The sequence below is a fragment of the Bufo gargarizans genome, chromosome 6 (assembly GCF_014858855.1).
Source record: "Bufo gargarizans isolate SCDJY-AF-19 chromosome 6, ASM1485885v1, whole genome shotgun sequence".
In the NCBI taxonomy this organism is placed as follows: Eukaryota; Metazoa; Chordata; class Amphibia; order Anura; family Bufonidae; genus Bufo; species Bufo gargarizans.
The window spans coordinates 24,535,207-24,560,255 of NC_058085.1; the positions used below are offsets into that span (position 1 = coordinate 24,535,207).

At 46.3% G+C, this 25,049-nt stretch overlaps 1 protein-coding gene across 2 annotated transcripts in view; it reads right to left on the reverse strand.

Annotated features, from left to right (window-relative positions):
- LOC122940413 (oocyte zinc finger protein XlCOF7.1-like) overlaps nt 1–25,049 on the reverse strand; it is a 70,976-nt gene that overhangs the window by 41,140 nt on the left and 4,787 nt on the right. Inside the window, exons 1-3 of one of the 2 annotated variants that reach the window (XM_044297083.1) lie at nt 11,445–11,506; nt 4,891–5,031; nt 4,713–4,807 (exon numbers count right to left, since the gene is read on the reverse strand). The exons of the other annotated variant lie outside the window; for it this stretch is intronic. The gene's annotated coding sequence lies outside the window, so the exon portion shown is untranslated. Of the gene's footprint in view, nt 1–4,712; nt 4,808–4,890; nt 5,032–11,444; nt 11,507–25,049 lie in introns of those variants that run through there. 2 annotated transcript variants of the gene reach the window in all.

Genomic DNA, 25,049 nt, shown 5'->3' on the forward strand with positions numbered 1-25,049 from the left:
ATCTCCTGATGTTCATGTTCAAGCTGACAATCCGAACACAACTGAAGTTGACCATTTGTAGTACTGCATAATCCCGGCCTGAGATCTCTCAGAAAAATGATTACACTTACCAGTAATCAGATTTTTAAGACCCCCTGACAGCACCACAAAGAGAGGGATCCACCCCTAGGGACAGAAAACCTGCAGAATAAAAAGGTGGAGCCTCTCTCCACCAACCTCAGTGGTTTACAGAGCATGAGAGGGACTCCAACCTGGGTTAGTTCAGCTAATTATTTATTTATGTATATATATATATATATATATATATATATATATATTATAGAAGAATGGCGGCACTGACAAAAAATGGTTTGAAAGGTTGGGTGCACGTGTTCTACACAGAATTACCTCTTTGGAAGCTATAAGACAGTAGGACCGTACTGGCAATTACAGATATGTGGAAAAAGATTTTTTCATATTTTACCTTTAATATTTACTGTTAGATGTATGTAATTATAATAGGACACATGATGACACAGACAGGATGTGACCCAATACCACACATTTTTGTATTGTTTTCCGTACATTGTGGGACCTTTGGCACAATGTAGATGGCCGGTGTTACAGGCCATGTATTTGTGTACATTGGTTCCCTAGGATATTACACAGTCTGCATTCAATTGGATGGTCTTCTCATGATGGGGACCGGGATGCAGAGTCGCTTCGCGGCAACGGCTGCATCTGTGGCCTCTATCTGGGTGTGCTGCCTCTGATCGGGTGACCCCCTGGCGGAGGCGCCATGCCATTTGAGACAAAGTGTCACTGCCTATGACTTGTGGACCACTAGGGACATAACCATTGATATATGAGAAAGTAGGAGTATGTGAACAAGGGTGATAGTGGCAGTATGCCATTGCCCGTTTTACAGTGTTTGACTCCCATCTTTTGAGGCATTATTAAAGAAATGGTGTAGTATGATCGGTCCATTGTTATGAATGGCGGTCATGTGACCACATCACATGGCATGTATGCGTCAGACTGTTTCCACCTTGATTCGGGAACGAGCAGGCTCAGTCCCTGTCTGGTGCTGGGTCACCATCTTGGATGTGGGCATCTATGTGTTCTATATGACAGGTAGTCTCGCGGGATGAGGAGTTTCCCACGACTGCTCACTACTCAATTCCGGATGCCGATTGAGTCCTGCCGTCTCAAGCTGCATGTGAGAGTTCTCTATTAGATGAATTATTTGTTTTTAATCAGCACGATCATGTACACTTGATTTGAATTATTGATTAATGATGTTATGCACTGTAACTAGATGATTCTATGACCAGAACTTTTGACACACAGCACTTTACGATATATGATCGGTTTTTAGTGAGATATAATTATGTACACTTGATTTATATTGTTCTTAATAGTGTTTTTGTAAAAATTGATGTATAATCATGTAATCACTTTGTTAATTATGTACGCTATATAAACACTTGATTTTGCACTATGTATTATAGCTTGACAAAGGCTCCATGGAGTGAGCTGAAACGTTGCTGTCTTTCACATGGGTGAATAAAAATATCCTTTTTCCACGGAGACCTGAGTGCTGCCTTGGCCTTTTTTTTATATATATATATATATTTATTTTTTTTATTTTTATTTTTTTCACACCCTGTGCAACTCAAGTCAAGAAACCAGAAGCAGGGAGGGAATAAGGAGGGGTGCTGTCGTGGGGTCTGGAAAATCTGATTACCGGTAAGTGTAATCATTATTTTTCCCTTCCCCCCACAACAGCACCACAGAGAGGAATTACCACTTGCAGAACTTCTTACCAACAGAAGAACAGAGGCAGAATTTAGCCGGAGCCAATAGTGACGGTAAAGTAGAAGGAGAAGACCACGTGGCAGCCTAACAGGTTTTAACAATAGAAACATTAGCCCTCCCCTCCCAAGAGGTAGACTGCGCAAGTAGAAAAGGTTTCTATACCTTTTCACTATTGCCTTTGCTGAAAGAATATCAACATCTATCTTTTACTTATAATCAACTGGCGTTACAAAAAATTGTTGGGCACCAAGTTGGGTCATTTGTGAAATAATACCTCTGATGCCTATCTAAATACTGCATCTATGTCCCCTGATGAGCCCACTTTACACACTGGGGGAAACGCATTGGGATAAAGGGACCTATAAATTAATTGCGATGACCTTTGAAAACTAAAGGCGTTTGTGTTTAATCAGTATACAATTCGATATTGCAGAAATTGTATTGAGCATCTATTCATCGTTATGTATTGAGCAATGACTCAACTTGATGTATTCAGCACTTTTTTACTCTGATGTACTCAGCATCTATTTTGATGTACTTAGCATTTTTTTTTATTGTTTACTCAGCGTTTATTATTTTTCGTATTTATAGTAGGGTATCTAAAAGACCCACCTTAGGGCACCTTATTTAGGTGCTTTGCATATCTGTCTTCAGGGCCTTTCGAGGGCTTGTAGGAGGTTCCTGAATACGGGATCGCCCCATCGGGGCAGCAATTCTGTTCTATAGGCAGGGATCTATAGCATAGGGTGAGAATCAGGGAAAGGTCCCCCATCAGACCATCACCATCCTGCCTAGAAATCTGTCCTATCCCGTATTGTGGAATAGACTGCTGCGTTTACACAGCCTCTCTTTTGATTTAATATTTCTTTTTTGTTTTGCATATTTTGTGTTGGGTAATTTTAGTGCTTTGAATAAAGGCTACGTTTTAATCAGGGTGAAACCCTGTGAATACTCCATAATTGATTTTATACTGCCTTGGCATACTGACCCTCTGACGGGCTACTGTCTTAGCTGTGATTCCAGAACAGATGTAAGCCAGAGGAAAAAAATAACCTAAGCTATTTTGGGTGAGTTCCCACACTTTTTTTTCCCAGGACTTGACCCCTGGTTAACAGCCAAACCAAACTCAATATTTTTGGCCCCAATTCTGTAGTTTACAGAAACACCCCATATGTGGTCGTAAACTGCTGTATGGGCACAAGGCAGGGCGCAGAAGGAAAGAAATGCCATACGGTTTTTGGAAGGCAGGTTTTGCTGGACTGTTTTTTTTTTTTTACGCCATGTCCCATTTGAAGCCCCCCTGATGCACAACTCCAAAAAGCTAGGGTACATATGATTTTTGGTTGCTCTATATTACACTTTTTGTGAGGCAAGATAACAAGAAATAGCTTTTTTTGGCACCGTTTTTATTTTTTGTTATTTACAACGTTCATCTGACAGGTTAGATCATGTGATATTTTTATAGACAAGGTTGTCACGGATGCGCCAATACCTAATATGTATACTTTTTTATTTATTTATGTTTTACACAATGATTAAATTTTTAAAGCAAAATAAAATCATGTTTTAGTGTTTCCATAGTCTGAGAGCCATAATTATTTCAGTTTTTTGGCGATTACCTTGGGTAGGGTATGGTTTTTGTGGGATGAGATGACGGTTTTATTGGCACTATTTTGGGGTGCGTGTGACTTTTTGATCGCTTGCCATTACACTTTAAATTTTTTTACGGTGTTCCTCTGAGGGGTTAGGTCATGTGATATTTTTATAGAGCCGGTCGATACGAACGCGGCTATACCAAATATGTATACTTTTTATTTTATTTATGTAAGTTTTACACAATAACAGCTTTTTTCAAACAAAAAAAATTATGTTTTAGTGTCTCCATATTCTGAGCCATAGTTTTTTTTATTTATTGGGCGATTGTCTCAGGTATGGGCTCATTATTTGCGGGATGAGGTGACGGTTAGATTGGTACTATTTTGGTGGGCAAACGCCTTTTTGATCGCTTGCTGTTGTACTTTTTGTGATGTAATGTGACAATTTTTTTTTTATTTAGCACAGCTTTTATTTTTTATTTTTTACGGTGTTCATCTGAGGGGTTAGGTCACCTGATATGTTTATAGAGCCAGTCGATACGGACGCGGTGATACCTAATATGTATACTTTTTTCCCCCCTATTATTTACCAATTTTTTTAACTTTATTTGGGGAAAATGACGTTTTTGTTTATTTTTACTTGAAATTTTAAATTTTTGGGGTGAAAACTTTATTTTTTAAACTTTCTTTTCACTTTTTTTTTGTCCCACTTTGGGACTTGAACTTTTGGGGGTATATTCCTTTACAATGCATTCCAATACTTCTGTATTGGAATGCATTGGCTGTATGATTAATACTGTGTATTACTCATACAGCTTCCGGAGGCTGTGAGATCCAGGGGGCTGTGGCTCTTCACCGGAAGGAAGGCATCGCGCTGCCTTCCATGCCATCGGTTCCCCCCCCACAGCCCCATGGGGACCCGATGACACCGCCACCGCACTATAGAAAGCCGCAAACTGCAGGTCTGAATTGACCTGCAGTTTGCGGCGATTGCCGACACGGGGGGGGGGGGGGGTCATGATTTGAGCAGGCACCTTGTTCCGATCACCGCCCGCCGGGTGGAGGTGTTTGAAACAACACATGCCGTACCGGTACGTCATGTGTCCGTAATGGGTTAAAAGTCTATACAGGCAGAAAATAGTGAGAAGATCCAGACAACATGTAATGTCTATGGTCAGCTGTAATCCTGCCATCTCCATCTTTCTCATTATACAAGGATAAATCATATAATACTGGTGGATAAAACAAGACTGAAGACAAGATCTTCACAGCCTTCTAAAGTACATAGGGGACATTTCATGAGACCTTATCTCTATCTACCTGATTATTCTGTGGGACATTGTGAGATTCTTCTGAACCATCTTGCAGAAGAAGAGGACTGGGACATCTCTCAGGTGTTCTTCTCTCTTCCTTGACTGTAGGAAACACATCCAGTGACTGAATTCATTCCTTACATACAGATAATGAGAGGACGTGTGTATTTAGTCATGTCTATTACCTGGTGATGTGAGATGCCGGTGATCCTCCATCATGCCCATATATCCATCTACCCGATCATCCTGTGGGACATAGAGATGCTCTTCTGAATTATCCTGTGGAAGAAGAGGACTGGGACATCTCTCGGGTGTTGTTCTCTCTTCTGCAGAATCAGGATTAGATCGGATAGTCAGCCATGTTGTCTTAGGTATACATCTTGGGGCACATTTATGAAGACCTGTGTTTTAGGCGCAGGTCTTAACAAAGCCCTAAGCTGGCGGTGGTTCCGCAGAAGTTATGAAGAGGCGCGGGCCTCTCCATAACTTCAGGGCTTCCAGCACCAGTTCTAAATGTAAGAGAGCTTCCAAGCTGTCTTACATTTAGACCCTTTTCTACACCTGAAACATGTGTAGAAAATGGTAAATAAGACAGGCCTGCCGGCCGTTCCCTTCCCCGCCCACTCCACGAAGACAATTGTAGACATCTGCGCCTGAAATACGTCTCATTTAGGCTTATTTCAGAATAGGACCCCTTGTGTTTACACCGCAAAAACAAGCTTAGATTAAGAGTTAAACACCATTTTGAAGTGAATACTGAGTACTTTTAGTACTGACTACTTTTGCTCAGAAAATAGAGGCCTTTAAGTAATTGATTTAAAAAATGTTATGATGGAATGGTTACCTTTAAAAAGTATATAATATTTGCACTAGAAGTGGAAGCCTTGGCCAAGATAAATGTATTTGTCTATTAAAACTAACCATTTGCATGTTTATGATCATGATCGATCCTTGGTGTTGGACCGGTGATAAATGAAAGAGACTATCTTGGCTTTATGGACCAGGGGGCTCTTTGGAAAGAAAAATGGAGATTGGTACTTAAATTGGAGGGGATTAATGGAAGGCCCCAGGAACAAATTTTTTATGCAAGAACAGATCGTGATAAGGACATTTTTATCGGTGTAACTTGTGGGTAAACAGGACCGTGGGTATAGCTCCTGACACTAGGAGGCGAAACTAGGCTTAAAAGTGTTAGCTCCTCCTCTGCTGGCTATACCCCGTCCAGCCAAGAGAGAGCATATCAGTTTGTGCCCAAGCAGTAGGAGCAGGAGAAAAAAAACATACATAAAAGCAACCAGAACACAAGTAATGCCGGAAGGGCCAAACCAAACTGAGGACCCCACTGACAAACAAACCGCCAGCACCTGCGGCCATAATGGAAAACAATGGGTGGGAGCTGTGTCCCCAAATGAACTAAGCGAGAAAGAGATTTTACAGGTGAGTTCACAAAAATCTTGTTTTTTCACTCGTATCATTGGGGGACATAGGACCGTGGGACATACCAAAGCAGTCCGCGGGAAGAACACACCCCCATGGAAACTGCCTCGCGGAAGCTCAAGACACCGCTGCCTGCAAGACCTTGCAGCCCAGCGCAGCGTCCGCTGATGCAAAAGTATGCAAATGGCAAAACTTGGTGAACGTGTGCAAGGACGACCACGTCGCTGCCTTGCACAGCTGTGAAGCTGAAGCCTGGTGGAAGCGAGCCCAATACACGCTCACCCTGGTTGAGTGGGCCATGATACCGAGGGGCGGAGCCTTGCCCTGGGAGCGGTATGCCTCGGCAATTGCCAAACGGATCCACCTGGCAATCGTCACCTTGGAGGCCACCAAACCTTTGCGAGGACCTTCTGGAATAATGAACAGAGAGTCCGTACGGTTGAAAGTTCTCGAGACAGATAAGTAAATCCTGAGAGCTCTAACCACGTCCAGCTGATGGAGAGCCCGCTCCCTAGGATGCAAAGGAGAAAGGCAGAACGACGTAAGAACGATGTCTTCATTGACATGGAAGGGAGCGACTACCTTTGGCTGAAAAGAAGGTATAGGTCGGAGCACTGCCTTGTCTTGGTGCAGACTAAGAAAGGGTTCCTTACAGGAAAGCGCTGCCAACTCCAAAACACACCTGATGGAAGTGATAGCCACCAGGAATGCAACCTTCCAGGAGAGTATACGGAGGGGAACTGTGTCTGAAGGCTCAAATGGAGCCACTTAGAGGGAACCCAGAACCAGGTTCAAGTCCCAAGAAGGCTGCAAAGCGGAGGAACTGCAAAGCGGAGGAAGCGCTGATGCGCCGGGGCAATAGGGACATGTAAGTACGCGTCCCGAATGTCTACAGAAGAGAGAAATTCACCTCGGTTTAGTGAAGCAATCACGGAGCGAAGGGATTAAATTCTGAAGTGTTGAACCCGGAGGAACTGGTTCAGCAACTTGAGGTCCAGAACTGGGCTAACTGACCCTTCTTTCTTGGGGACGAAATACAGGTTTGAATAAAACCCCAAGAATTGCTCCATCCGAGGAACCGGGAGATCACCCCCCGTGCCTGGAAAAAGGAGACAGCCTGACCTGGATCCCTGGGTGGTTGGGAGGGAAATAAACGTTGTGGAGGAGGGGACGCAAACTCAATCTTGTAACCCGAGGTTTCAATTTCGAGTGCCCACACGTCAGAGATGTGGGTCCGCCACACTTCTTGAAAAAGGAGTAGGCGACCCCCCACCTGAGAGGGTGGGGGTGCATCTTCATGCAGAGATCTGCTTGCCGGACCAGGGACAGGTAGGCTGTGCCCGTGGGCGCCAGGCTGGTTGAGGCCTGAAGAATGGCTTCCTCTGCTGGTCCTGAGTGGAGGATCTGGGAGTGGCTGCTGCCGGATGCGTGCCAGAGAAGCGACGAAAGGACTGGGCCTGGGCACTTGTCTGCTTAGTGCGAAACATGCACCTGGATTTGCCCTGCGGGAGGTGGGTACTTTCACTGCTCGTAGCAACCGGAAGCCGGCAAACTGAAGGCTGGTAAGGGAACGCTTTGACAAGGAGTCAAAACCTTAAGCCAGAGTTCGCGCCTCAAGGTTACCGCGAGAGCCAATGAGCGGGCAACAAGTGCACCCGCATCCAAGGACGCCTCACAGAGGTACTTCCTCGCCTGTGAGATCTGCAGAGCCAAGGACTGGAGCTCGGTGAGCGGGAGGTCCGCCGCCAAGTCCTGGTTTAATCTGAGTGCCCACTCCAAGAACGCCTTAGTGACCCAAGGGGAAGAGAAAATGGGCCGAAGCGATGATCCACTTGCCGTAAAAAAATGGACTTCGCCCAAGACTCCATGCGGCGATCCACAGGATCCTGAGCTGAGCCATCGGCCACCGGAATGGCGGTGTTTTTGGCGAGGCGTGCTACTGGAGGGTCCGCCTTGGGAGGAGAGGACAACTTAGCCACCCAATCTGCCGGAAAGGGATAAAGCAGATCAAGTCGCTTTGACATGCTAAAGCGACGATCTGGATGGTCCCACGCCTTGGCAATGACAACCGAAAAGTCATCATGTAAGGGGAAGGCTTTGGGAGTTTGCCTGGTTTGAAGAAAAGACACTCCCTGGTGACTCGTGGAGGGGGAGTCATCCTGCACGGTGTCACAGACAGCAGAAACTAAGCTGTCCACCATGGAAGCAACCTTGGAAGATTGTTCCGGGTTCCATATCAGAGTCTGAGTCACCAATTTCCCCATCTGACAGAACTTCTCCTGGGAGGGAAGATGCGTCTGAGTGTGACCCATGGGGGGGGGGGGGAGATGCTGAGGCGTCAGAGGAGGAATGACGACCTGCTCTGGGCCATTTGTGCGAAATTCTGCCCCTAAGGTGCTCTCCAGAGGAGTGCGCGGACTGCGCAGATGCAGATTTATCAACCAATCGACCCATGAGAGTGAGGGTGGATTGGGATATCTTAGAGAGGTCCTCCACTGCCCGAGATAAGGCACGGGCCCAGTCCGGTTCCACCCGGTCAGGGCAGTCATGCGGCTTCTTGGGCTGGGGGGGCAGAACCTGCGTGGGCTCACAGCATGCGGAGCAGACAGAGTCTGGCTGGTCGCGAGGGAACTTCATTTTGCATTTCACACATGCATAATAAGTGGCGGGTGTTGGAATGTGGGGGTCACTAGTGGGTTTGGACATGGCTGCCCACTACTGTTCTAAAGGCTGGAGAGGGAATGAACCGTCATACCAGCATGAAGGACACCAGACCCTGTGGTCCCTGAAGAATCATGCTGCCGGCTGAAGCAGAGTCTATGCAGATAGCTGCGGTCCTGTCCTGCTGGGTCCTCTGAGCAGCTGCGGGAAGCTTAGCCCCGCCCCTTGCATCACTGTGGGAGGCGCCGGTTGCGGCCTACACTTCCCAGAAACCGGGGCCTAAATTTGTGGTGCACGGCCAGAGAACGGAGGGACCCGAAGGCGCCCGCTTGCGTATACCGGCCCTGGGAGCCCTACCCGTGGGCCGGGAATAGACCAGCGCAGGCCGGGGCCCGAAATCTGGGCAGGCCCAAATAAAGCCGGGGCGTAAAATGAAAGGTGACCGCCTGGGAGACAACAGGGAAAATTGAAACGGCGTGTGCCTCTCCCCCCAGATATGGTATACCAGTGTCCCTACCCCAGAATTAAGGAGTAGAAACATAGGCGTGCGCAGCCTATTGCATTAGGGTGTGCACCCTAAAGCACAAACGCGCGCGCGCGTGTGTATATATATATATATATATATACACACACACACAAATACACTAAGGGGTATCAGGGTACATTATTATACAGGGGTATCAGGGTAAATTATACAGGAGTAATATAACTGAGGAGGGCTATCAGGGACATTATACAAGGGTAATATAACTTATATTATATAAGTTATATTACCCCTTCATCATGTCGCCTGAGATAGCCCTCCTCAGTTATATTACCCCTGTATAATAATGTACCCTGATATCCCTTAGTTTTACCATATGTATAATTTACCCTGATCCTTCAGTTATATTACCCCCTGTAATTTACCTTGATACCCCTCAGTTATACGGTATCATATAACTGAGGGCTATCAGGGTACATTATACAGGGGTGTAAATGAGGAGGGGAAGCAAGCAGCAGGGAACATACAGGGCAGAGTTCCAGTGGCGTAGCGTGGGTTGCCAGCACCCGGGGCAAGCCATATATTGCCCCCCCACAACCTGTGCACACGCCCCTTTTTACAAATAATGAAGTACATGTCACCTACAGTCCTATGTAACACCACAGATAACACAGTGATAACTCTCTGAGTGCAGATAATGTAGGATATATTATCTGCAGTCCTATGTAACACAACAGATAACAGTGATAACTGAGTACAGATAATGTAGCAGATGTCACCTGCAGTCCTATGTAATACCACAGATAACACAGTCATAACTTTGTGAGTACAGATAATGTAGTAGATGGGTGTGAGCCCCCAGAATTCAGAACACGTACAGCGTCTTCATTCGGACATAAGACCGCCATGATACCTTCTTTCACCCGCATCTCTGCAGAGTATCACAGTAAAATGTTTATATTTCTCACTTTACTATCATCCTCAGATAGCAGACCTAGCCTCCACCCGTAGTGCCCATAAGTATAATGCCCTCTGTATAATTATAATATATACTGGCCCCTCTGTGGTATTATTATTCTTAATATTATAATATTGCGGACAAGAATAGGCTGTTCTATAGGGGTGCCGGCCGGGTGTATTGCAGATCCGCAAAACACTACGGATGTCTGAATAGACCCTAAGGCGGAGTTCACACGGGCGAGATTTCCGCGCGGGTGCAATGCGGGAGGTGAACACATTGCACCCGCACTGAATCCGGACCCATTTATTTCTATGGGGCTGTGCACATGAGCGGTGATTTTCACGCATCACTTGTGCGTTGCGTGAAAATCGCAGCATGCTCTATATTGTGCATTTATCACGCAACGCACGGTTTCTAGGAGACGATCGGGATGGAGACCCGACCATTATTATTTCCCCTTATAACATGGTTATAAGGGAAAATAATAGGATTCTTAATACAGAATGCATAGTACAATAGCGCTGGAGGGGTTAAAAATTTTTTTTTTAACATTTAACTCACCTTAATCCACTTGCTCGTGCAGCCGGCATCTCTTCTGTCTTCTTCTTTGCTGTGTGCAGGAGTAGGAGCTAACACTTTTCAGACTAGTGTCACCTCATAGTGGCGGCAGCAGCAGCTATGCCCACGGTCCTGTGTCCCCCAATGATACGAGTGAGAAACTTGAATTAAAATATAATATAAATATTAAGGTATAAAGAACGGTGTCCAGGACTTATAACGGAGCGCTGCCTTTTACCACGGCTGTAATTCACTTCCATTTACCTCTTATGCCATAATCTGCCTACATTTTACATTGACTTCAATGGTGTCTTGCTGCTCTTCAGATTTCCATCAGAGATTTTAGGCCAAAACCAGGTGAGACTCTAAACACAGAACAGGTACAGAGTTTCCCCTATACCTTATGTCTGTGGAGGCTCAAATCCTGGTTCTGGCTCACAATCACTGATGGAAATCACTGACAAAACACTGACGTGTGAATGAGGCTTAAACAAAAGAATCTTCTGAGGAAGAAGTTTCTTCAAGAAGTTTTGTGTTGTTGTGGCCAATTTCCAACAGTAGGAAACACATCCAGTGACTGAATCCATCCCTTACATACAGATAATGAGAGGACGTGTGTATTTAGTCATGTCTATTACCTGGTGATGTGAGGGGCCGGTGATCCTCCATCATGATGTCCTTGTACAGATCTTTGTGTCCTTCTAAATACTCCCACTCCTCCATGGAGAAATAGACGGTGACATCCTGACACCTTATAGGAACCTGACAACACAATGATACAGTCATCACCCAGATCCCTTCATAGTGTTCCTGTATAAGGTCCCAGCATTCCCAGCATTATCACCTCTCCAGTCAGCAGCTCAATCATCTTGTTGGTGAGCTCTAGGATCTTCTCTCTATTGATTTCCTCATGTATCAGGGGGTGAGGTGGAGACTCCATGATTGGGCTCAGGGTTCTTCCCCATCCTTCAGACACAGGGTCCTGACAGCGCTCACTAGAGGTCTTCTTCACTACTGTGTAGTCCTGGTTATGGAGAGACACAGTAATAACTATCACTCCATACATCTCCAGAGTCCCTCACCTCTCCAGTCATGTCCATCTGTTAGTAACATAGAGAAGATGATGTAATGTGACATCATCAGAATCTCTCACCTCTCCAGTAAGCCAGAAGAGGATCTCTAGGGTGAGATTTATTATCCTCTCCGCCATCTTGTCCCTATCCATCCTTGTCGGGTCAATCAGGAAAAGGATCTTATATAGAAGATCTCCACTGAGCGAATCCTATATTGTAGGAACCTGAATGGAGAGAAGATGAGACGATGTAAAATCCTACAAAATCTCATGTAAAATACAATAACTGGAGATAAGAGGAGACATCGGAGGAGATAATAAAGTGTAGATGTTGTGTTCTCTCTTTTTATAGTGATCGAAACATGTGTGAGGTCAAGGCAGTTTCATGGTATGACACAAAATCCAATATATATATATATATAAAATACAAAACATAAGTTGATCAACAAGTCATAAAACTGGGAATAAAACAAAATATATAGAATAAAATGCAGACAGACCTGCAGAGCGAACTAACACCCCGGAATGAAGACCACATTAGCCCTTTTACACCACATGTGTCTATTTTATTCTAGATTTCCTTATTCCCAGTTTTATAACTTGTTAAACAACTTGGATGTTTTGTATTTTCTATATATTGGATTTTATAATCTACATCATTTGTAGGTTTCATTTTTTGGTAAATAGAACAACTGAAGAAACCGCAGGGTGTGCATTGTGAATGACTAGAATACTACAAGAACAGCCTGACCCGGTCCGGCCCAGGTTCTGATATCAGCGCAGCTCCGGATAAGGAGCGATTGGTCCCTCATTTTTATACTACTGCAACCACTGAGGGACAAAACGTACAGTTTGGAAATGCGTCTGGTGTAACTGCGGTATTAATCCATCGAGTGTAATTGCGGCACCAACCTATTGAGAGGAATAAACTTATCCCTCATACCATTCCGGACACTGAAACAGCAGAAGTCGGCGTTCCTGTATCCCTACTACGCACACGAAAGTAACTGTGCCGGCACATGGGAGAACTATAGGAACCAGCAGCGCATCGAGATCATAGGTGAGCGGAGGTCATCAATATCAGATCGGGGGGGTCTGACACCCGGCACCCCCAGTCGATCAGCTGTATGAAGAGAAGGTACACGCTGTGCGTGCCTGCCGTCTCCTGTCTCTCTTCCGGCTTGCCATAGACATGACAGTGGCGAGCAGGACAGGAGACGGGGCGCGCCTTCTCCTCATACAGCTGAGCTGTGGGGGTGACGGGTGTCCAATCCCCGCCAATCCGATACTGATGACCTATCTTGAGGATAGGTCATCAATATTAATAGCCCGGAGAACCCCTTTAAAAAGCAGTTTGGGAATTTGAGTAAAAATTATAAGAAATGTTTCTAAACTTTTAAACTAAAACTTCTAAACTAAAAAAATAAAATGACATTTACAGAATGAGGAACATAAAGCAGACATATGGGGGATGTAAAGTAATAACTAGTTTACGAGGTATCACTATCTGCCGGAAAAGCAGAGAAATTAACATTTTGAAAACTGGGAATTTTTGTTCGTCATTTCACCATCACACATGATAAAGATGGCGGTTTGATACCTACATGGTGTAGAGATGGGTCTGCACGGCTGATCGGTGGAGAAGACTTCTGGAGGGTCAGGATGCGGACTCTGACACCAGAGGGATTGAATGAAGAAATCCCAAGGAATTCCAGAATCTCTCCCTGTTTCCCGGGGTCATTCTGCCCTTCTCCAATATGGAGCATTAATACTCCTCCTCATGTGCGCATGCGCTGCACTCTGAGGCTCCTCCTCCCCTGTGCTGGAGTGGTGAGAACGAGACCACCACTTTCTGCTCCATTCACCCTGCGTATCCTCTTAGTGCCGGGGACAGGGTTTCCTTCCTTCCTGTACGCGCATGCGCCACATAAAAAGTGGCGAGTGTTATATTATACACTGATATAAAAGGCTTCTCACACACAGCAGCACCAACCCCAAGATGAAGGCAGCAGCTGAAACGTGCGTCGGGGAGGACACATCCCCTACAGATGTCTGTCATATCGGTTGGTGATTTTACTATTGTTTATTTTAGTCACTTTACTTGTGAATTTCTGTCTCGTCAGCGCCTCACACTGGAGACCTGCGCACTTCTTCTCCGTTATTAGTAATTCTCTATTAATATCTTTTTGGAGCCCGTTATATCATATTTATAATCTACAAGCAGAATTACCGGCTTCACACTGACCCCCATAACAGTGTCATCCACAAGGCCCCCATGACAGTGATGTCCACACCGCCCCCCCATAACAGTGACATCCACAGCGCCCCCCATAACAGTGACATCCACAGCGCCCCCCCCACAACAGTGACATCCACAGCGCCCCCCCCACAACAGTGACATCCACAGAGAACCCCATAACAGTGTCATCCAGAGCGCCTGTCATGCCCTGCTCAGGTCATGTGTGGAGGTCTGCTAGGTTAGCAGCACATGTGTAGCCTTTTGTTATTGTTTTGGAGTTGAGCTGTATCTGCCTCCCTTCAGGTGCACTGGGTGGGGTCGTTGGTATGAGTTTAAATTACGCCCACTCCCAGTGTCCTGTGCGGGTTATAGCTTCTGTCTTGTTCAGAAGAAGGAAGGAAGGAGGGAGGGAGGGAAGGATTGCTGTTCCTGCTCAGAACAAGATACTTTGGTTTTGTTTTCTTGTGGTTTTCTGTCTAGGCTGTTAGAGAGACGCCTGCCCCCTCCAGGTTCTGAGGGAGCAGGCTGCCTGTTTCCCCCTTTCACCATCTTAGGGATTTTAGGGCATTTTCAGCCTAGGCACGAGGACACGTTCATTCCCACCTTCAGGGTCTGAATGTGGGCATAGAAGTCTAGGGAGAGCTGGTAGGGATTTGTCAGGAGGTGACCTTTATCCCCAGCTTCTTGCCTAGACATTTGTTTTGTTGTGTTCTGTGTATCTTGTATCCTGTCCAGTGTGACATTATAACCCGCCAATACTTTGACTGCCATTTCTCAGCTGTTTTTGAGATGGGGTCAATTGAAGCGCTAGTTGATCGCATGCAGGGATTATCTCTAGAGGTGGCTGATCTGCGTAATTCGGTCACACGGTGTCAGAATGCTATGACATCAGGTGCAATAGGAGGAAGTCAAATTTATGGGGAGCCTAAAGTTGCTCTCCCTGATAGATTTGCAGGGGTGTGGATGACTTTATCCGCTTTAAAGAGTCATGCAAGCTGTATTTTCGGCTGCGTCCATCTTCGTCTGGTGATGAGAGTCAAAGGGTAAGGATAATCATATCCCTGCTTAAAGGGGACGCGCAATCCTGGGCCTTTTCTCTGCCGTCCGGTTCTCTGGCCCTCCGGTCGGTGGAAGAATTTTTTTAAGCCTTGGGATTCATTTATGATGATCCAGATCGGGTCTCAATGGCGGAATCTAAATTGCGTAATTTATTACAAGGCGAACATACTGCAGAGGCTTACTGCGTTGAGTTTAGGAGATGGGCTACCGAGTCAGAGTGGAATGACCCCGCGTTACGTAGTCAGTTTTGTGAGGGGTTATCTGAGAGATTGAAAGATGCCCTTGCTTTTCATGAGTACCTGGATACATTGGAGAATGCTATGTCTTTGGCAGTACGGTTAGATAGACATATTAGAGAGAGGAGTAAGGTTCCCTCTGCGCAAGGGTGATATGACATGTAACTCTGGGGTAGTGGAGGAACCTATGCAGCTGGGTCAGGTGTCTATCCGTTCTGGTAGTAGGAACTTTAGGAGGTTGCATAAACTATGTTATTACTGTGGGAAAAGTGGTAATTTTATTTTTGTTTGTCCTTTTGTTAAACCGCATGTTGATGAGAAAGAATCACAAAGAGGTTTACTTAAAGAAAAAAAAACATCCCTGACTCTTGGTAGTGTGAATGGGGTGGTGGAGCAAGCAGGTATGCAAGCTCCCTGTAATACTCGTTTTCTCCTTCCAGCTATGGTGGCGCTACACTTTAAATTTATTGTTGAAGTATTCATTGACTGTGGTAAACATTATTGATTTTCTTTTTCTTCAAAATCTGGGTCTAAGTACTTGCACTTTAGAAAGAGAGATTCCAGTTTTCGCAATTGATTCTTCCCCTCTTTCTCAAAGGAGTCTCACTCATGGTATTCAGTTAAAGGTGGGTGAGTCACATGTTGAAATCATGTCTTGTTTTGTCATGAAGGACTTGCCCCCTCCTATAGTCTTAGGTTAACAGTGGTTGACAAAACATAACCCAATTATAGATTGGCAAGCAAGACAGATCATTGGTTGGAGTGAATTTTGCTCGGACAATTGTCTTGGCACATCTATCTCTGGTGTGTCTACTACAGCTTTACCTCAGTATCTCTCAGATTTTGTGGATGTCTTCTCGGAGGGTGGGGCTCAGGAATTTCCCCCTCATCGTGACTATGATTGTCCAGTTAATCTCATCCCAGGGGCTAAGTTGCCAAAGTCTCGGCTTTACAATCTTTCTCAACCTGAAAGAGAGGTCATGCGGAAGTATATTGCCGAGAGTTTGGCAAAAGGTCATATTAGGCCATCTAAGTCTCCGGTTGCTGTTGGTTTATTCTTTGCAATGAAAAAGGATGGATCGCTGAGACCTTGTTTGGATTTCCAGGAGTTGAACCGTATTGCGGTCCGTGATCCGTATCCCCTTCCTTTGATCTCCAATCTTTTTGATCAGATTGTTGGAGCCAAGGTGTTCTCTAAGTTGGATTTAAGAGGAGCCTACAATCTGATCAGAATCAAGGAAGGGGATGAGTGGAAAACGGCCTTGAATACGCACGAGGGTCATTTTGAGAATCTGGTTATGCCTTTTGGGTTAACTAACGCACCAGCGGTATTTCAGTGATTCGTCAATGACATTTTCCATCATTTTGTGGGGAGGTTCATGGTAGTTTACTTGGATGACATTCTAATTTACTCTCCTGATCTGAAGACCCATCAGGATCATGCGAGACAGGTTTTGTCAATCCTTCGGGAGAATAAATTATATGCCAAATTGGAGAAATGTGTGTTTTCTGTGCAGGAGCTTCAGTTTCTGGGATATCTACTTTCTGACTCTGGTTTTCGTATGGACCCCGAAAAGGTCCGGGCGGTTCTGGAATGGGACCGACCGGAGAATCAGAAAGCTTTAATGCAGATTTTGGGGTTTACTAATTATTATAGGAAATTTATCTTGAACTATTCTACCATTGTAAAACCTCTGACCGATATGACTAAGAAGGGCGTCAACGTCTCTGTCTGGTCGGATGAGGCATTGCAGGCCTTTTCGGCTATTAAAGGGGTTCTGCACCTTCATTTAACTGATGATCTATCCTCTGGATAGATCATCAGCTTCTGATCGGCGGGGGTCCGACACCCGGGACCCCTGCCGATCAGCTGTTCGAGAAGGCAGCGGCGCTCCAGCAGCGCCGCGGCCTTCTCACTATTTACCGCCGGGCCGCCCGCCCACTGACATCACGACTTGTATCAACTAGAGTGGGCGCGGCTAAGCTCTGTTCACTTGAATGGAGCTTAGCCCTGCCCACTCTAGTTGATACAAGTCGTGACGTCAGTGGGCGGGCGGCCCGGCGGTAAATAGTGAGAAGGCAGCGGCGCTGCTGGAGCGCCGCTGCCTTCTCAAACAGCTGATCGGCGGGGGTCCCGGGTGTCGGACCCCCGCCAATCAGAAGCTGATGATCTATCCAAAGGATAGATCATCAGTTAAATGAAGGTGCAGAACCCCTTTAAGGAATATTTTGCGTCTGCTCCCATTCTGGTGCAGCCCGATGTGTCTCAGCCATTTGTGGTGGAGGTGGATGCATCAGAAGTGGGGGTTGGAGCAGTGCTGTCTCAAGGATCATCTACTGGCAAATGGGTTCCGTGTGCTTTTTTTCCCAAGAAGCTCTCGGTCGCCGAGAGGAATTATGATGTAGGAGATAGTTAATTGCTGGCCATCAAATTGGCCTTTGAGGAATGGCATCACTGGTTGGAGGGGGCGTCTCATCCCGTTACGGTATATACTGATCATAAGAGTTTGGCTTACCTGCAATCTGCCAAGCGTCTGAATCCTAGACAGGCTAGATGGTCACTGTTCTTTAGCAGGTACAATTTTGTGGTTACTTTTCGCCCAGGGGTTAAAAACGTCAAGGCAGATGCGATGTCTCGCAGTTTTACTGGGGGGTGTGATTCAGAGGATCCTGCTCCGAATTTGGCTGATGTGGTGGTGGTCTCCGCTCTGTACCCCGAATTGGAGATGGAGGTGTTGGGAGCCCAGGAGGGGGCTCCTGGTTCTTGTCCCCCAGGGAGGTTGGTTGTTCCCGATGGACTGCGATACAAGGTATTCAAGGAACATCACGATACTGTCCTTGCTGGACATCCTGGTGGTAAGTCCACCTTTGATCTTGTGTCCCGGAGGTTCTGGTGGCCCGGGTTACGTAAGAGTGTTGAGGATTACGTAGCAGCTTGTGAAACCTGTGCACGGTCAAAGGCTGCTCACACTCGACCTTCTGGTTCACTTCTTCCTTTGTCTATTCTGCCTCGTCCTTGGACGCACTTGTCTTTGGACTTTATTACGGATCTTCCAAGTTCCTCCAGGAAAACAGTAATTTTGGTGAATGTTTACCGGTTTAGTAAAATGGCTCACTTTGTATCGTTAGCTAGTCTGCCCAATGCCAAGACTCTTGCTCAGATTTTTGTTGATAATTTTGTGAAATTACATGGCATTCCCTCGGATGTGATTTCTGATAGGGGCACGCAGTTTGTCTCCAGGTTTTGGAGGGCGTTCTGCTCTCGGCTTGGCATTCAGCTTTCGTTCTCATCGGCTTTTCATCTGCAGTCGAATGGGCAGACAGAGCGTACTAATCAAAACCTGGAGACCTACTTTAGGTGCTTTGTGGCTGAGAATCAGGAAGACTGGTCCTCATTCTTATCCCTAGCAGAGTTTGCTTTAGAATAACAGTGGGCAGGAGTCCACGGGTAAGTCGCCATTTTTTGGCGCATGCGGTTTTCATTCTCAGTTTGGTACCTTTTCTGGGACTAGTTCCTCTGAGATGCTAGAGGAGGAGAGATTTTCTTCTGCCTTGTCTTCTATGTGGCGGAGGATCCAAGTGAATTTGGAGAAGATGGGTGAGAGGTATAAGCGAATGGCTGACAGGAGACGTATGACTTGTCCGGACTTTTGTGTGGGTGATCTGTTGTGGTTATCTACTAAGAATATTAAACTGAGAGTACCATCTTAGAAACTGGGTCCAAGATTTATTGGACCTTACAAAATATCTGCGGTGGTCAATCCTGTAGCGTTTCGTCTGGATCTTCCGCAGACTTGGAGGATCCATGATGTGTTCCACAGGTCTTTACTGAAGAAATATGTGAAACCGGTGGAACCATCGCCATTGCCTCCTCCTGTTCTGGTTGATGGAAATTTAGAGTTCGAGATCTCTAGGGTTCTCGACTCAAGAGTTCTTCAGGGTTCCCTTCAGTACCTGATAGACTGGAGGGATACGGCCCTGAGGAGAGGATGTGGGTTCCGGCTGTGGATGTTAGTGCCAGCCGACTGGTGAGGGCTTTTCACAGATCCCACCCGGATAAAGTTGGGCCGGGGTGTCCGGAGGTCACCCGTAGAAGGGGGAGGTACTTTCATTCCCTGCTCAGGTCATGTGCGGAGGTATGCTAGGTTAGCAGCACATGTGTAGCCTTTTGTTATTATTTTGGAGTTGAGCTGTATCCGCCTCCCTTCAGGTGCACTGGGTGGGGTCGTTGGTATGAGTTTAAATTACGCCCACTCCCAGTGTCCTGTGCGGGTTATAGCTTCTGTCTTGTTCAGAAGAAGGAAGGAAGGAGGGAGGGAGGGAAGGATTGCTGTTCCTGCTCAGAACAAGATACTTTGGTTTTGTTTTCTTGTGGTTTTCTGTCTAGGCTGTTAGAGAGACGCCTGCCCCCTCCAGGTTCTGAGGGAGCAGGCTGCCTGTTTCCCCCTTTCACCATCTTAGGGATTTTAGGGCATTTTCAGCCTAGGCACGAGGACACGTTCATTCCCACCTTCAGGGTCTGAATGTGGGCATAGAAGTCTAGGGAGAGCTGGTAGGGATTTGTCAGGAGGTGACCTTTATCCCCAGCTTCTTGCCTAGACATTTGTTTTGTTGTGTTCTGTGTATCTTGTATCCTGTCCAGTGTGACATTATAACCCGCCAATACTTTGACTGCCATTTCTCAGCTGTTTTTGAGATGGGGTCAATTGAAGCGCTAGTTGATCGCATGCAGGGATTATCTCTAGAGGTGGCTGATCTGCGTAATTCGGTCACACGGTGTCAGAATGCTATGACATCAGGTGCAATAGGAGGAAGTCAAATTTATGGGGAGCCTAAAGTTGCTCTCCCTGATAGATTTGCAGGGGTGTGGATGACTTTATCCGCTTTAAAGAGTCATGCAAGCTGTATTTTCGGCTGCGTCCATCTTCGTCTGGTGATGAGAGTCAAAGGGTAAGGATAATCATATCCCTGCTTAAAGGGGACGCGCAATCCTGGGCCTTTTCTCTGCCGTCCGGTTCTCTGGCCCTCCGGTCGGTGGAAGAATTTTTTTAAGCCTTGGGATTCATTTATGATGATCCAGATCGGGTCTCAATGGCGGAATCTAAATTGCGTAATTTATTACAAGGCGAACATACTGCAGAGGCTTACTGCGTTGAGTTTAGGAGATGGGCTACCGAGTCAGAGTGGAATGACCCCGCGTTACGTAGTCAGTTTTGTGAGGGGTTATCTGAGAGATTGAAAGATGCCCTTGCTTTTCATGAGTACCTGGATACATTGGAGAATGCTATGTCTTTGGCAGTACGGTTAGATAGACATATTAGAGAGAGGAGTAAGGTTCCCTCTGCGCAAGGGTGATATGACATGTAACTCTGGGGTAGTGGAGGAACCTATGCAGCTGGGTCAGGTGTCTATCCGTTCTGGTAGTAGGAACTTTAGGAGGTTGCATAAACTATGTTATTACTGTGGGAAAAGTGGTAATTTTATTTTTGTTTGTCCTTTTGTTAAACCGCATGTTGATGAGAAAGAATCACAAAGAGGTTTACTTAAAGAAAAAAAAACATCCCTGACTCTTGGTAGTGTGAATGGGGTGGTGGAGCAAGCAGGTATGCAAGCTCCCTGTAATACTCGTTTTCTCCTTCCAGCTATGGTGGCGCTACACTTTAAATTTATTGTTGAAGTATTCATTGACTGTGGTAAACATTATTGATTTTCTTTTTCTTCAAAATCTGGGTCTAAGTACTTGCACTTTAGAAAGAGAGATTCCAGTTTTCGCAATTGATTCTTCCCCTCTTTCTCAAAGGAGTCTCACTCATGGTATTCAGTTAAAGGTGGGTGAGTCACATGTTGAAATCATGTCTTGTTTTGTCATGAAGGACTTGCCCCCTCCTATAGTCTTAGGTTAACAGTGGTTGACAAAACATAACCCAATTATAGATTGGCAAGCAAGACAGATCATTGGTTGGAGTGAATTTTGCTCGGACAATTGTCTTGGCACATCTATCTCTGGTGTGTCTACTACAGCTTTACCTCAGTATCTCTCAGATTTTGTGGATGTCTTCTCGGAGGGTGGGGCTCAGGAATTTCCCCCTCATCGTGACTATGATTGTCCAGTTAATCTCATCCCAGGGGCTAAGTTGCCAAAGTCTCGGCTTTACAATCTTTCTCAACCTGAAAGAGAGGTCATGCGGAAGTATATTGCCGAGAGTTTGGCAAAAGGTCATATTAGGCCATCTAAGTCTCCGGTTGCTGTTGGTTTATTCTTTGCAATGAAAAAGGATGGATCGCTGAGACCTTGTTTGGATTTCCAGGAGTTGAACCGTATTGCGGTCCGTGATCCGTATCCCCTTCCTTTGATCTCCAATCTTTTTGATCAGATTGTTGGAGCCAAGGTGTTCTCTAAGTTGGATTTAAGAGGAGCCTACAATCTGATCAGAATCAAGGAAGGGGATGAGTGGAAAACGGCCTTGAATACGCACGAGGGTCATTTTGAGAATCTGGTTATGCCTTTTGGGTTAACTAACGCACCAGCGGTATTTCAGTGATTCGTCAATGACATTTTCCATCATTTTGTGGGGAGGTTCATGGTAGTTTACTTGGATGACATTCTAATTTACTCTCCTGATCTGAAGACCCATCAGGATCATGCGAGACAGGTTTTGTCAATCCTTCGGGAGAATAAATTATATGCCAAATTGGAGAAATGTGTGTTTTCTGTGCAGGAGCTTCAGTTTCTGGGATATCTACTTTCTGACTCTGGTTTTCGTATGGACCCCGAAAAGGTCCGGGCGGTTCTGGAATGGGACCGACCGGAGAATCAGAAAGCTTTAATGCAGATTTTGGGGTTTACTAATTATTATAGGAAATTTATCTTGAACTATTCTACCATTGTAAAACCTCTGACCGATATGACTAAGAAGGGCGTCAACGTCTCTGTCTGGTCGGATGAGGCATTGCAGGCCTTTTCGGCTATTAAAGGGGTTCTGCACCTTCATTTAACTGATGATCTATCCTCTGGATAGATCATCAGCTTCTGATCGGCGGGGGTCCGACACCCGGGACCCCTGCCGATCAGCTGTTCGAGAAGGCAGCGGCGCTCCAGCAGCGCCGCGGCCTTCTCACTATTTACCGCCGGGCCGCCCGCCCACTGACATCACGACTTGTATCAACTAGAGTGGGCGCGGCTAAGCTCTGTTCACTTGAATGGAGCTTAGCCCTGCCCACTCTAGTTGATACAAGTCGTGACGTCAGTGGGCGGGCGGCCCGGCGGTAAATAGTGAGAAGGCAGCGGCGCTGCTGGAGCGCCGCTGCCTTCTCAAACAGCTGATCGGCGGGGGTCCCGGGTGTCGGACCCCCGCCAATCAGAAGCTGATGATCTATCCAAAGGATAGATCATCAGTTAAATGAAGGTGCAGAACCCCTTTAAGGAATATTTTGCGTCTGCTCCCATTCTGGTGCAGCCCGATGTGTCTCAGCCATTTGTGGTGGAGGTGGATGCATCAGAAGTGGGGGTTGGAGCAGTGCTGTCTCAAGGATCATCTACTGGCAAATGGGTTCCGTGTGCTTTTTTTCCCAAGAAGCTCTCGGTCGCCGAGAGGAATTATGATGTAGGAGATAGTTAATTGCTGGCCATCAAATTGGCCTTTGAGGAATGGCATCACTGGTTGGAGGGGGCGTCTCATCCCGTTACGGTATATACTGATCATAAGAGTTTGGCTTACCTGCAATCTGCCAAGCGTCTGAATCCTAGACAGGCTAGATGGTCACTGTTCTTTAGCAGGTACAATTTTGTGGTTACTTTTCGCCCAGGGGTTAAAAACGTCAAGGCAGATGCGATGTCTCGCAGTTTTACTGGGGGGTGTGATTCAGAGGATCCTGCTCCGAATTTGGCTGATGTGGTGGTGGTCTCCGCTCTGTACCCCGAATTGGAGATGGAGGTGTTGGGAGCCCAGGAGGGGGCTCCTGGTTCTTGTCCCCCAGGGAGGTTGGTTGTTCCCGATGGACTGCGATACAAGGTATTCAAGGAACATCACGATACTGTCCTTGCTGGACATCCTGGTGGTAAGTCCACCTTTGATCTTGTGTCCCGGAGGTTCTGGTGGCCCGGGTTACGTAAGAGTGTTGAGGATTACGTAGCAGCTTGTGAAACCTGTGCACGGTCAAAGGCTGCTCACACTCGACCTTCTGGTTCACTTCTTCCTTTGTCTATTCTGCCTCGTCCTTGGACGCACTTGTCTTTGGACTTTATTACGGATCTTCCAAGTTCCTCCAGGAAAACAGTAATTTTGGTGAATGTTTACCGGTTTAGTAAAATGGCTCACTTTGTATCGTTAGCTAGTCTGCCCAATGCCAAGACTCTTGCTCAGATTTTTGTTGATAATTTTGTGAAATTACATGGCATTCCCTCGGATGTGATTTCTGATAGGGGCACGCAGTTTGTCTCCAGGTTTTGGAGGGCGTTCTGCTCTCGGCTTGGCATTCAGCTTTCGTTCTCATCGGCTTTTCATCTGCAGTCGAATGGGCAGACAGAGCGTACTAATCAAAACCTGGAGACCTACTTTAGGTGCTTTGTGGCTGAGAATCAGGAAGACTGGTCCTCATTCTTATCCCTAGCAGAGTTTGCTTTAGAATAACAGTGGGCAGGAGTCCACGGGTAAGTCGCCATTTTTTGGCGCATGCGGTTTTCATTCTCAGTTTGGTACCTTTTCTGGGACTAGTTCCTCTGAGATGCTAGAGGAGGAGAGATTTTCTTCTGCCTTGTCTTCTATGTGGCGGAGGATCCAAGTGAATTTGGAGAAGATGGGTGAGAGGTATAAGCGAATGGCTGACAGGAGACGTATGACTTGTCCGGACTTTTGTGTGGGTGATCTGTTGTGGTTATCTACTAAGAATATTAAACTGAGAGTACCATCTTAGAAACTGGGTCCAAGATTTATTGGACCTTACAAAATATCTGCGGTGGTCAATCCTGTAGCGTTTCGTCTGGATCTTCCGCAGACTTGGAGGATCCATGATGTGTTCCACAGGTCTTTACTGAAGAAATATGTGAAACCGGTGGAACCATCGCCATTGCCTCCTCCTGTTCTGGTTGATGGAAATTTAGAGTTCGAGATCTCTAGGGTTCTCGACTCAAGAGTTCTTCAGGGTTCCCTTCAGTACCTGATAGACTGGAGGGATACGGCCCTGAGGAGAGGATGTGGGTTCCGGCTGTGGATGTTAGTGCCAGCCGACTGGTGAGGGCTTTTCACAGATCCCACCCGGATAAAGTTGGGCCGGGGTGTCCGGAGGTCACCCGTAGAAGGGGGAGGTACTTTCATTCCCTGCTCAGGTCATGTGCGGAGGTATGCTAGGTTAGCAGCACATGTGTAGCCTTTTGTTATTATTTTGGAGTTGAGCTGTATCCGCCTCCCTTCAGGTGCACTGGGTGGGGTCGTTGGTATAAGTTTAAATTACGCCCACTCCCAGTGTCCTGTGCGGGTTATAGCTTCTGTCTTGTTCAGAGGAGGGAAGGAGGGAAGGATTGCTGTTCCTGCTCAGAACAAGATAAGTTGGTTTTGTTTTCTTGTGATTGTCTGTCTAGGCTGTTAGAGAGACGCCTGCCCCCTCCAGGTTCTGAGGGAGTAGGCTGCCTCTTTCCCCC